The sequence below is a fragment of the Tachypleus tridentatus genome, chromosome 10, assembly GCF_004210375.1.
Source record: "Tachypleus tridentatus isolate NWPU-2018 chromosome 10, ASM421037v1, whole genome shotgun sequence".
NCBI classification, from domain to species: domain Eukaryota; kingdom Metazoa; phylum Arthropoda; class Merostomata; order Xiphosura; family Limulidae; genus Tachypleus; species Tachypleus tridentatus.
Genome location: NC_134834.1, coordinates 134,425,798 through 134,438,831, shown reverse-complemented (window position 1 = coordinate 134,438,831; position 13,034 = coordinate 134,425,798). Strand labels below are relative to the sequence as shown.

General features: G+C 32.0%; 1 protein-coding gene across 3 annotated transcripts in view; it reads right to left on the bottom strand.

Annotated features, from left to right (window-relative positions):
• LOC143230366 (sterile alpha motif domain-containing protein 3-like) overlaps positions 1–13,034 on the bottom strand; it is a 54,001-nt gene that overhangs the window by 31,317 nt on the left and 9,650 nt on the right. The window lies entirely within an intron of this gene.

Here is a 13,034-nt window from a genome sequence, read left to right as displayed (position 1 = left end):
AATTCGAATTGGTGAAGTTATAGAATACAAGTTCCAATACAGAACCAGTCGTACGTGACTTTGTGTCACCCTACAATAGTTTGAAACAGATATTACAAAGCTGTCGTGAATGCCAGATTTCATTGAAATGTGTTCTGCTCTTAGCAAAACGTTTTGTCTGAAATGGTGTTAAAAAACATACTTGTTGGGTTAGTATTCAGGAAAATATTCTTTATGCAGACGAGATATGTTTCACCCTGCTGAGAAACTGAAACTATACCTGCCTCCTTTTTACCCAGGAATATATTGTATATATCAGTGAGAAACAAAATGGTATGAGAAGGATTATTAACTGTGAGGGTATTGACATTTCTACATTTTGCAAAACAACATAATTTACCCTCATGTGATTGAGTCCATACCCTCCTACTTTGATACTAGTGCAACTGGTCCCAACTTTAGACTAATGAATGATAACATTAATCTTCATTAAGTTTTTCGGCGTATATTCTTTGAAGAACAGGATATTCCAGAATGAAGTAACCTTCACGCTCATTGGACTTCACATCCATCTGGCATATATGGGATATTCTTGGGAGACATTTCCATCGTGTCTCCTGATACTAACACTAAAGAATAATCAAGACAACTTTTTTCAGAGGATTGATTGAAGCTAGCTGAAAACCCTATTAACACTCTTATCTTAAACACACAACATCAGTAACAGATTGTCCTTTCTGTTAATATCGAGTACTGTATATTGTAATTAAGTGTCGTGAACTTTAAAGACGTAAAACCACGCCAAACAAATGTTTATTTACGAGCGTAAAAGCTCAGTTATTTAGATTTCATATCAAAGTGCCGACTATCAGATGTCTCATAAACGTGAACATCAGATGATGTGATTATTAATATTACTTTATAATTTTTGCTTTACTTTTTCATATCTGTACTATTTCAAATTAGGAATACCCTTTAATTGCTGTGAGATTCATACGGAGTCAATCACAGTATATTTTACAATACTACTATTTTAAGAAAAGCACATCCTTAACGTTTTCACAGTAACACTGACTTAGGAATAGTACCATCTGAACCGTTTTAACATCAATACATTCACAAAAATAGTATCGTCAGAAATGTTTTTACCTTCTAAACATTTTCATAACGCTGCTTAGAGCATAGAATGAGAATGTTGTTTATTGTGTGGAACTTTTGTTTTTAACAGAAATTTCAATAGTAATATAGTTTGTTTAGAACTGTTTTTATCAATATTTGCTAAATGAGTGAATATTTTAAAAACACTTAAAATGTTGAAGAATTGTTTTTAGATCACATGAATTAAATAAACAAATGCTGCGATTTTTAAGCATTAATCTTTTCCATATTGAACCATCCTCACCTGAAAGCTCAGCATTGAAGAATCACAACCATCCAACTCGTTGTGGTTTTTTAAATTAATTATTTGTTTAGTCGAGTTATTAATATTTATGCTTAAACAAATATTTTCAAAATTTGTGAATGGTTTAAGAAACTCGGCCCCTTACGCACAATGTTTGAAAGGGGAGTTCTAATTTACGAGGTGTAATGCCAACATATATTGTGAAAAAGAAAAATCTATAAAATTAGATCTGAAAGCAATTTGGCATGAAATATAGCTTTGAAAATTGCGTGTCTATTTACATAAAATACACAAACATCCAAAACGTTAAATACAATAAATAGCTGCGCTATCACTATTTAAGTATATATTTTTTTTTACATTACGAAAATGGAAGAATCGACTGAACCCCTGTTTGTGTGCGTGAAACTATTGTAACTCCGAAATTAATAGGTCATGTTAACTATAATACATTATTAATAATAGCTGTATAGCACATTCCATTTTTTTTTCTCTAAACCATTTCAAAGAAAGGCGTGACATTATTATTCATCTCCAAACATTCGAACACAATTAAGTGCTAAAATGAATTACTTATATATAATACAAAACAAAATAGTGGGTAACATTATAAACTTATAATCAATAAATGCGAGATTTTTAGTTTCAGTTTTAATAAAAGACAGCAGTAGTGAAGCAGCCCATTATGTTAGGACTATAAGTATTCTGTTAAAGCTAGAATGGCTTCAGTTTATCTTAATAGTTTTATACATGTGTTACATATGTTTTTTTATTTCTCTTCAGGGGAAAATTTAAAAGAAAATATGTGATATAAAGGCCTAATGCTTTCCTTAGTTCGCCGTACCATATGTGGTGGACTTCAGTTTTGCCTATTCAAGGCTTATCAGCACAACTTTGGTCAGCAACACGCTAAATTAATTCAGGTTAGTGATTTAAAATGACTGAAAAAATGTAAAGTTCATCCTGCTTAATTTTTCAAGTTAGAATATTCATAAGTATTAATTTTATCCAGAATATTCAAGTATCATTACATTTTTGTAGCGTGTTCAGATGAAGATCTGAAATTATAAAAGTTGTATAGTCACAATTTTTACTACAGGCATATACGTGCACACGACTTCAACAATTTCAGTCTAAAATTCACGCTAAACAAATAAAATTCAAACGAATCAAGAGAATTGTAAACACCTTGACATTACTTACTGTCCTTACATTAAACAAACATTAATATTACCTTAACTTACTGCCCTGTTAAAGAATAGAAAAACATTTCCTACATCTAATCTATAAAGTTTAATTTGTGTATGTTTGTTCGTACTTTTCATCCATCTGTTCCTTATACAATTCCACATTTGTTTATCAGTCAGCATCCAGCTGAAATATTATGACATGAAGAAGGTCACGAGTGGGGTCAACCCCATCTAATTTGATAGTGGTAAAATTCTTGAAAACAATATGCCTGTATTTTCATCATTGGTGTATCTATATATTTTATTGTACTTTTGATGTTTATAATGATAAGAAAAAAGTGCAAAATAATTAAGCTTACTTTTCTTATAATAAATAAAACGCAAAATTTACCGTCCTGACCATTATCATAATCATAATCCTTAGATTCTATTTGTAAGGAAGACCAAGGTACTTACTAGTATGCGTAACATACTCAATTATAATGTCGTGAACAGTAGATAATGTATCTCATATAAGTAATGTGTAACGTAACTGCTTCTTTATCGTCAGCTATAAAATAAAAGTAGCAGTGGGTTTGAGTGAAAAAATCAACTACTTAGAATGACGACAAAAATATTCAAGCAAATAATTTTCCTGTTAAGTTAATCCGAACAGCAATAAGGAGGAGAGAAAAAATAACGTTAAATGAAGGGTATAAAGCTGTCTAATCTAATCAAACCTCTTGAAATGAATAATAAAAGTAAATATCGTAAATTTAAATTGATATGATTAGCTATTCTAGGGTTCAAGTTCCTGCTACATTTACATTGAAAAAGTTCACAAATTATTATTGTATCGCCTTAAAATGCTCAGAATGACTCATCAATTAATTAGAAGTTGGAACTAAATTGGATAACGCTCTAGTGAGGAACTAATTGAAACTATTTCACACGAATGCTTTCAAGTTAATTAGTACATTCTTTTGAAAACATTATTTAAATATCATATATTTTCTTGTTAAGATGCGAAAGAAAGAAAAAAAAAACAAATGAATATTTAACCAATTTTCTCCACATTCTTCATTATGGCCAGGTGGTTAAAGCACTCGACTCGTAATCTGAGGGTCGCGGGTTCGAATCTCCTTACACCAAAATGCTCGCTCTTTCAGCCGTGGGGGCGTTGTAATATGACGGTCAATCTCACTATTCGTTGGTAAAAGAGTAGTCCAAAAGTTGGCGGTGGGTGGTGATGACTAGCTGACTTCCCTCTAGTTTTACATTGCAAAATTAGGGACGGATAGCGTAGATAGCCCTTGTGTAGCTTTGCACGAAATTCAAACCAAACCAAACCATTATGCTACACAGCGACTTAAACCAGTTATCGCATATTTTGAAATGTAAAGTTTAAAAATATTTCTTAAATTATTCACAAATTTCTTAGTAATAACAGCTACAAAGTTTCATGTTAGTGACCGTTGAACTTTTCAAAGTTGAATTTTCAACCTTTAATTGTCTTATTTTGGCAGTTTTTAGATTCAGATATTTCCTGTTTGAAAGGCTTAGTTTAAAATAATTTACATTTTGAATTTCATAAAGGACTTTTATCCCTCAAAGAAAGTAGTAGCACACGAGAAAAACACAAAGTATAGTTAGTGCATTTTAAATTACTGCACTTACGTGTTTTATAAAGTAACAGTAGTTAATGAGTTATATACATAAACTGAAGTTAATGTGTTTCATAAATTAACTGCAGCTAATGAGTTATATAAACAATCAGTAATTGATGTGCCCTTTAATTTAGCTCTAATTAATACGCTTTTAAAATCAACTGCTCGGCTTTAATATAATATTTGTTTATTTTGGGAAAAGTGCCTTTTGAATGAGTGGAAATTTTATGTCAGTTTGGTTTTGCCGTCAGAGAGACGGCAGCTAGTCATCACCACCCACCGCCAACTTTTGAACTATTCTTTTACTAAGGAATAGTGGGATTGACTGTCACATTATAACGCCCCTATGGATGAAAGGGCGAACATGTTTGGTGTGACGGGGATTCGAACCTGTGACCCTCAAATTATGAGTCAAGTGCCTTAACCACCTGGCCATGCCCGGCCTAATGTGTGTAAGTGTTCCTGTTGTTTTATAAAACAACAAACAATTTTATAATTACGGTTATATTCTAGCACACCGAGTCTATAAACTATCCTTGTTAACCTAAATAATTTTCTATACTCCTTGTACTCTCAAAAATTGAATATAAGCCGAAATATATAAAAATATTGCACAAATGAATCCTTTTTCTTGCTGGTCTCACCGCTTCCGCCTCTTTCTCTATTACTTACAAGTAGAGAACCAGTCATGCGTGAGAATAAGAATATTACTTACTTACTTAACTCATTTTATAAGTACGATAAAAATCGAACTAAAACGCTTGTAACCATTTTCAAAAATTAAGAGATCTGGAATACAGAAGACTGAAAAGATAGCTTATAAATTAAAGGAATAGAGAAGTTTTAATTGAAATAAAAATTATTTTTGCTTTCCTTTACGTAAATTTAGTTTCACACTGCTTACTTAATTAATTAAGAAAATTTAGATGCATTTCTTATATCAGAAATTATTGTGTATTTACAATTCCTTATCATGTGTGGTATTATATTAGAGTTCCATAAATGCATTTTAAATTTACGTATGGAAAAACATGATTATATAAAAATAAATTTGGTCACAGTAAAAATTACCTTGGATAAATCGTGGTACAACACTAATATCAGCTAATAATAAGGAAACTACGAATGGCAAGTTACATCTTTTGAAAGTTCCTACTGAAACAAAAGTAAATCACCTAAAACTATTCTACTGATACAAAAATAAATCACCTAAAACTATTCTACTTCAACAACAACAACAACAATAAAAAGCAATGAAATCTAATGGAAATATTTATAGAATTCGATATAACTTAATAAAGCACTTTTAATCCAATAGATTACACAAAGTTTCGGCTAGCAGGTTTATGAATAAAAAATAAAAATAATATTGTACTTAATAATTATTTATTAAGCTAAAGGTTGCAATGCTTATAATAGCACACTAAATAAAAGTGTGGTTTTAAACAAATAATTACAACGAAAACATGATATGAATAAAACCTAATTTGTTCACTCTAACTTTCACACATTAAAAGGTTTGGTTTGAATTTCGCGCAAAGCTGCACTAGCCGTCCCTAATTTAGCAGTGTGAGACTAGATGGAAGGTCGCTAGTCATCACCACCCACCGCCAACTCTTGGGTTACTCCTTTTACCAAGGAATAGTGGGATTGACCGTCATATTATAACGCTCCCACGGGTGAAAGGGTAAGCATGTTTGGTGCGACAGGGATTCGAACCCGTGACCCTCAGGTTATGGTTGAACGCCTTAACCACCTGGCCATGCCGGGGCAGGTCTTAAACAAGCTCGGTACAGAATATATTTTATTTTAAAGTTAGTTTTGGTGGTAGTGAATTCTATAAGGGTTGCTAGTTGGTTACTAGGAATGTATATCAATGGGTCGGGGTCTTGGATATAATGTTCTGAAGCTATCTTGCAGGCTTCGGTGGTTGGGACTTTTGTGAAGAGAGAGATTACATCAAAACTGGCCATTAAGGCTTATGATTTATTTGATTAAGAATAGATTTGAAATCAAAAGAATCTCTGAAAGAGAAGCCGGCTGATGATGCATATTTAGAAAATGCTCACGCTATATATTTACCGAGATTGTAGTTAAATGATTCTTAAGTCGACATTATGGGTCGTGGTGGACAATCGGGTTTGTGGGGTTTAGGGGTAATTTTATGTTTAATGATCAAAACTATTTACAAAGAAAGGGCCTAAGTATGGAGAATCTCGTGTCACCAGTTCTAGCTAACATTTTTGTGACACAGATTGAATCTCGAGTGATCAATTAAGCTTTACACCCACCACTATACAGAACACACACTTAGTTTTTTTCAACCACGTTAACCCTATACACCCTCATATTAAGTTCGTCTGTGAACAGGAAAAAAACTAATCAAATTGCATGTTTCAACCTCAAAATCACAAGAACCAATACATAATCCAGACAAAAATAATCCATACTGGACTATACATTCCTGAAACTCAGCACATGAAACAAAACAAAACCTCAACATATTAATAAACCAAATAAACACAACCACAAAACTATACTCGCTCGATAAAATGGACATTGAAATTTACAAAATGAAACAACATTTTATCAAGATCAACAATGTTATTTTTCCAAAAACCGCTGAAAGAATTATACGTACACACCTAGATCCACAACACAATCGACCACAAACAAAGAACAATAAATCCCAAGATACAACAAAATACAGAACCTTATACTGCTGCATACTATATGGGCCCAGCATGGCCAAGCGTATTAAGGCGTGCGACTCGTAATCTGAGAGTCGCGGGTTCACATCCCTGTCGCGCCAAATTTGCTCGCCCTTTCAGCTGTGGAGTCGTTATAATGTGACGGTCAATCCCACTATTCGTTGGTAAAAGTAGCCCAAGAGTTGGCGGTGGGTGGTGATGACTAGCTGCCTTCCCTCTAATCTTACACTGCTAAATTAGGGACGGCTAGCAGAGATAGCCCTCAAGTAGCTTTGTGCAAAATTCAAAAACAAACAAAAAAACAACGCATACTATATACAGGGTGTTAGGAAAGTCACTGTATTGTTTTGTCTGTTAATAAATATATAAGTGCACAGTGACTTTCCGAACACCCTGTATTACCGACATCAGCGAAAAAAGAACCAATATTCCAGTAAACATCAAATTTATTCATACTATGTAAAAACTACATCGACAAACACAACACTAACATAATTTATAAAGTACAATGCAACAGCTGCCATAACTTGTATATTGGAGAAACAAGCAGAAAAATGGAACCAGAATCAACGAACACAAAAAAACCTTTCATACATTTTTGAACACTGCAACTCAAATAAACACAATATAATCATAGAAAACGCCCAGATAATAAGTAGGGAAACAAATATAAACAAACGCAAAATCAAAGAAGCCCTACTTATACAACAACTAAAACCAAAATTAAACCAATATAAAGCAACATCTTTACCTCTACTAATTAATAACGTAACATCAACCTGCAACGCTCCCTACAATTCGGTACCCGTTTTACTCTAGTCCTTGAGACATGTGCCCGGCAGTGGTCAGTTGTAAACTTTTGATGACATGAAACCCACTTGAAATAAAAATATATATCTCAGAACGGAAGATCGAAACGTTGTTCGTTTCTTATCAAAGTGCTAATACCCATACCAGCTGTTCTGAGATATATATTTACTTCAAGGGGGTTTTTTATCATCATGAATTATAGGAACATCTAGCAACAACACACTAAGAATGGGAAAGAACAGTCGTTATCTTTAACATTTGAGAAAATTGGTAAATTTATTGAAACACTTTAAAGCAAACAAGTGCTTTTTCTTATATAATTACCTAATTTTAGGTAATTTTTACAGACGCCGCCAACAGAATTTCGTGCATTTTTGTTTAAAAGAATTATTAGTCATTCACTACCACTCCATCAGAGGGCGTTACACACATCGTGAGAGCACATTAGATGACGACTAATGAGAATGAACCTGGCAAAAAGCCAAACTTGGTTTCTTTGCTTTTGTTTTGTTTTTGAGATTAAAAAGACAATTGTTTAAATCTAAAACATTAAATAAAAATGCCTGACTTCGATAAAGACTTGTAATAAACTGTATGAAACATAGGGAATAACAGTAATCATCTTAAAAACAAATAAAGTTCAATGAGATCAAAGAGCAAGCGACTTAAACAAAAATCACTTATTTGTAAAAAATATTAATATTTGAAATTAATATATAAAAAAATCTGGGTTAAAGATTTAATGAAGTTTATTTTTATTAAAACGTACTGTAATTTTTTCATGCTAACATCGTAGATTTGAGTGCAAAATTTTGTGTTACGCTGAATTCTGTGAAATATACAATTTAACCCATAAGTGAAAAATATATCAAAACTAAAGACTGTTTGTTTGTTTGGTCTTGAATTTCGCCCACAGTTACACGAAAAATATTTGGGCTAGCTTTCCCTAATTTAGCAATGTAAGCCTGGAGGAAAGGCAGCTAGCCATCACCACCCATATCCAACTCTACTCTTGCGCTACTCTTTCACCGACGAATAGTGGGATTGACCATTACTTTATAACACCCACATGGCTGAAAGAGCAAGCATATTCAGTGTGTCAGGGACTCGAATCTGCGATCTTTAGATTGCGAGGCGACGAAGGCTCTAGTCATCTAGCCATGCCGGGCAGAGAACTTAAAACAATAAGTTAAAAATCGTTAAGTGTTTTCAATATCTAGTTTAAGGGAATGACATTTTGAGCTAGAGCTTTAGGTCAGATTGTACAGTTTACAAATATGAAGAAGAAGAATATCATTCAGGAACTGCGTACATGACGAACAGTTAAGTGTGGTTCAGTTAAAAAAGTTATTTAAATGAGTAATTGCTTCAAAGAAGTTATTTAAGTCAGCAATTACCTCAAAGAACGTAAGCTCAAGAATAACATTAAACTATATATATTTAATCGTCTAAAGAAACTACAAGTGGTTTCATGAATTTAATCCCAATTATATTATAATAACTGATAAAAGGTTATGCTTATTTTTAAGTTTATTTTCATTTGTATTGTATTATCAATATTGCTGTTGTTGTTGCTTATCCCTTTAACTTTCTTCATTCAAAATTAGTATTGTTTTAACGACCACCGTTCTCAGTGTTTTGATTAAAAGTGATTTATTTAAATCGGTAATTATTTCAAAGAAGTTATTCAAATCAGTAATTACCTCAAAGAACGTATGCTCAAAAATAACGTTAAACTATACATATTTAACCTTCTGAAGAAACTACAAATGGCTTCGGTTATATGACAAATCATTAATCAGATTTCAATATCTCTGCTGTGCGCACATTTCGTTTTATATATTTTATTTACTTAGCTTGAGTGCAAAGCAAAGATAAAAAGAATATAATTATTGTTGTCAGTGAAATATCTTCAGAACGTTATCGTATTAATGTGACTCAAACATTTCAATACACATTTGAAGTCGTATAATGGATTAAAACCAACAGATTTTAATGGTTTAACTTAAACTTTTGTTTTCTTTCAGCATGAACGTATTCTTAATAAGTGGTTCAAATTATGTTATTATTTTATCATATCTCAAGTTTCGTAGTTGTTAGTTAAGTTCTAGGAGAGACTAAAACATTTTAAATAGATGACATTTACGTGTTTTTGTTTTTACTTTTGTGTACCTACTAACATATATTTCAAGCATATATCATATTATATTGTAGAAATGACCGCTAAAATATTTCAATACTCTAAGCCTAACATATTGCAGTGTCCACAAGCTCTGTCATTAGACTAATTAGTTCTTGATTTGTGCAATGACAGGTTTTTGCTATATCCTTGCTTTAAGTAGTCTTAAAGTGTTACTTTAATTTATGTTACTGGAAAACTGGAAACCAAGTCGTTATTGTAATTGATTCTTATACTAATTTATTATCCACCGGAATATTTGCTATAAAATATTGTTGTAACTTACTCCATTATTAATGTACGATCATCGGAAACATTTACTGTTGAAAATATTGTTGAAACTCTCTCCTTAAAATCAATCTATGATCCATTTATCATTGGTACCAAATTATTGTTATAATTGACACAAAAACCAACCAAAGATACACCTTAGCATTTATTATTAAAACATTGTTGTAAATGATCCTGTAATCAATATACGATTCACAGGAATATTTATAATTAAAATAATATTGTTGTAAATTCACATTAATATCAATATTCAGTCCACAGAAAGACTTAAAATGAAATATTGTTATAACTGATCCGAAACGTAATATGCGATTCACCGGAACACTTGTAGCTGAGTTTTTATTAAAACTTACTCTGAGGATAATTTTAAACTTATCAGATTTACTTTTAGAGTATTGTAACTAACGTTAACTCTGTTCCTGATTCACTGTAACAGTTTGCTGCAACTTATCTTTATAAGATTAAGAACATTTGTTTATTGAATCAATTTACTCGTATTTCCAACACAACATTGTAACTGTCCGTTAGATTCTTTTGAAATGTACCGAATAACTTTCTGCACAATTATTGCTATAATTGTGTGAACCGTAACATTAATTGATAATTGTTTGGAAGATCAGCCACTCGGATATTTCTGTAAGTCGAAATATATATTGAAATATTTTCTGCTTAGTCAATGTTGTATCTAACATTTGAGATTAAATCGAGACATACAGTAGAAGACCTGTCTCATTGTTTATGTAACATTAGTATCAGTTGTTGGTATGCAATATTTATTATACGTACAATATCGCTCATTTCATGTAACTCTTTTCTATCTCAGGTTGCGCTTTCTGTAAAGGGTTTCTCGAAAACTTAACAAAATAGAGCGAGAGTTGACAGACTTACCAAGTCCAGAAATAGACTCCAACCTGATACGCCATGACACAGCTACACTAAAAATTAATGTCTGCATTTGTTTAAAACATTTTAGTCATGTTTTCTTACACTTTTTGGAAAAATGTCTGGAAAAACTGCATTGGCTAAATGTAGATTTTTTTTTTAATTACTTGGAGAGTGAAGGTAATTTTTATTCAATTTTTTGTATTTATAAAATGTCTTAATTCTTCCAGTATGCGCTACACGTTCTTAAAAATATTAATATTGAATAGCTGAGCAGGTGCTTTTAAAATGACGTATTATAAAAATAATGAGTAACTTAACTAACTATGCAAGAATAGGGTATAACTACAATACTAAACACCTAAATTAGTAACATCAATTAGTACATTGTTACAAAAATGTTTAACTGGTAATACCAGACGGATGCATTTATACAACAATGAAAATCTGGAATATTGATGTAATATTGAAGATTTGGAGTGATGATTTGTGTCTAACATGCTGTTAGAGTATCAAATACTTGAACGTTTACTATGACACTTACGTACTCTTACTGTAATGGATACTTAAGCTGTGGTATTATGGCATTATTACAATAACGATTTTGTAGTATTTTTTACAATTTAGACAAACAACGTCTCTATGAATAATATTTCTGTTCTAATATCTAACAAAATGTTTGGTTAAAAGTAGCGAACAGGGGTGGAAGAAGGAATAGTCGACCGGTTAGGCAACTCAGAATAGTGTGAGAAGGATACCAGTACTAGGGACATTCCCTCAGGAAAAATTTGAAAAATAGATGCTCTAAGATGGAACTTTGTGCTAATTTTACTATAATTTATTGAAAATGTTATTAATTTGCAAGCATTTTTCATGAGTCACAAAAATAGGTGCTCACTGGCTCATCACAGCTGTAAACAAGCACAAGCATGTACACTTGCAGATGACACATGTAATTTATTATTTACTGCTGTACTGATTCATACACACTACTATACTGTTATAAGTCTATATATCTACCTAGAAAAATTTTTTCAGGTATAAGTTAAAGTTTAAAAAGCCATATAATTACTGTGACAAAATGTTGGTCAGCTTGTTCTCCGGTCTGCCGGACCTACTGTGATGGACTTGAAGGAGTTAAAATGATATATACGTAAAAAAAAGTTAAAATTTGTAGTAATTTTTTTCGCCTGCCCCCGACACGCATCTACTCCTGTTCCTTTTATTTACATTTTTTCTGGTGACTTCCCGAAGTAATTTGCTTTATTAATGAAGAAAAGTAGCATACTTTAATACAGAATTTAATTATGTTTCACATACACGATCTTTGTTTACAGTACCTAATAGAAAAAGTTACCGGCTGTGTTAGTTGCTGTCAGAAATAGATGCAACACATTCATTAACCTGAATATAGTATGAATATTCATGGTCAACAGAAAGCTACCACTCTGAGCTTGAAATCAAACTAATATAAAGAATAGTGCAATAACATTTTGTAATTAAGTTTCAGTAGAATGAAGTGAAATAATGAGCTATTCGAATGATAAAAGCGAAAATGACAGATGCAACAAAGTGATTTTTCTCACATAACAATTACAGCACCTTAATGAATCTTACTTCTATTTCCAATAGCAATTACAGCATCTTAATAACCATTAGTTCTGATTAGCTGTACTGTTCACATAGCCATTTTTTTTAGATCACAAGTTAATATCTTTGCGTAAAACATGGTTTTAATCATGTATCCTTGAAAGGCCGTATAGTGCTAATAGACTTATGAAGAAACAGTTGGACGAAGTAATAAAAAGGCGTATTCTTGTTTGAAGATGATCAAATTACAACGAGCCTTACAATGATTGGTTAAGACTATACAACGTCACGCTGTTGAGAATGCCAGCTACAGTTGGTTGAAGGGGACCAAATGGAATGAGGCTATACCAATTT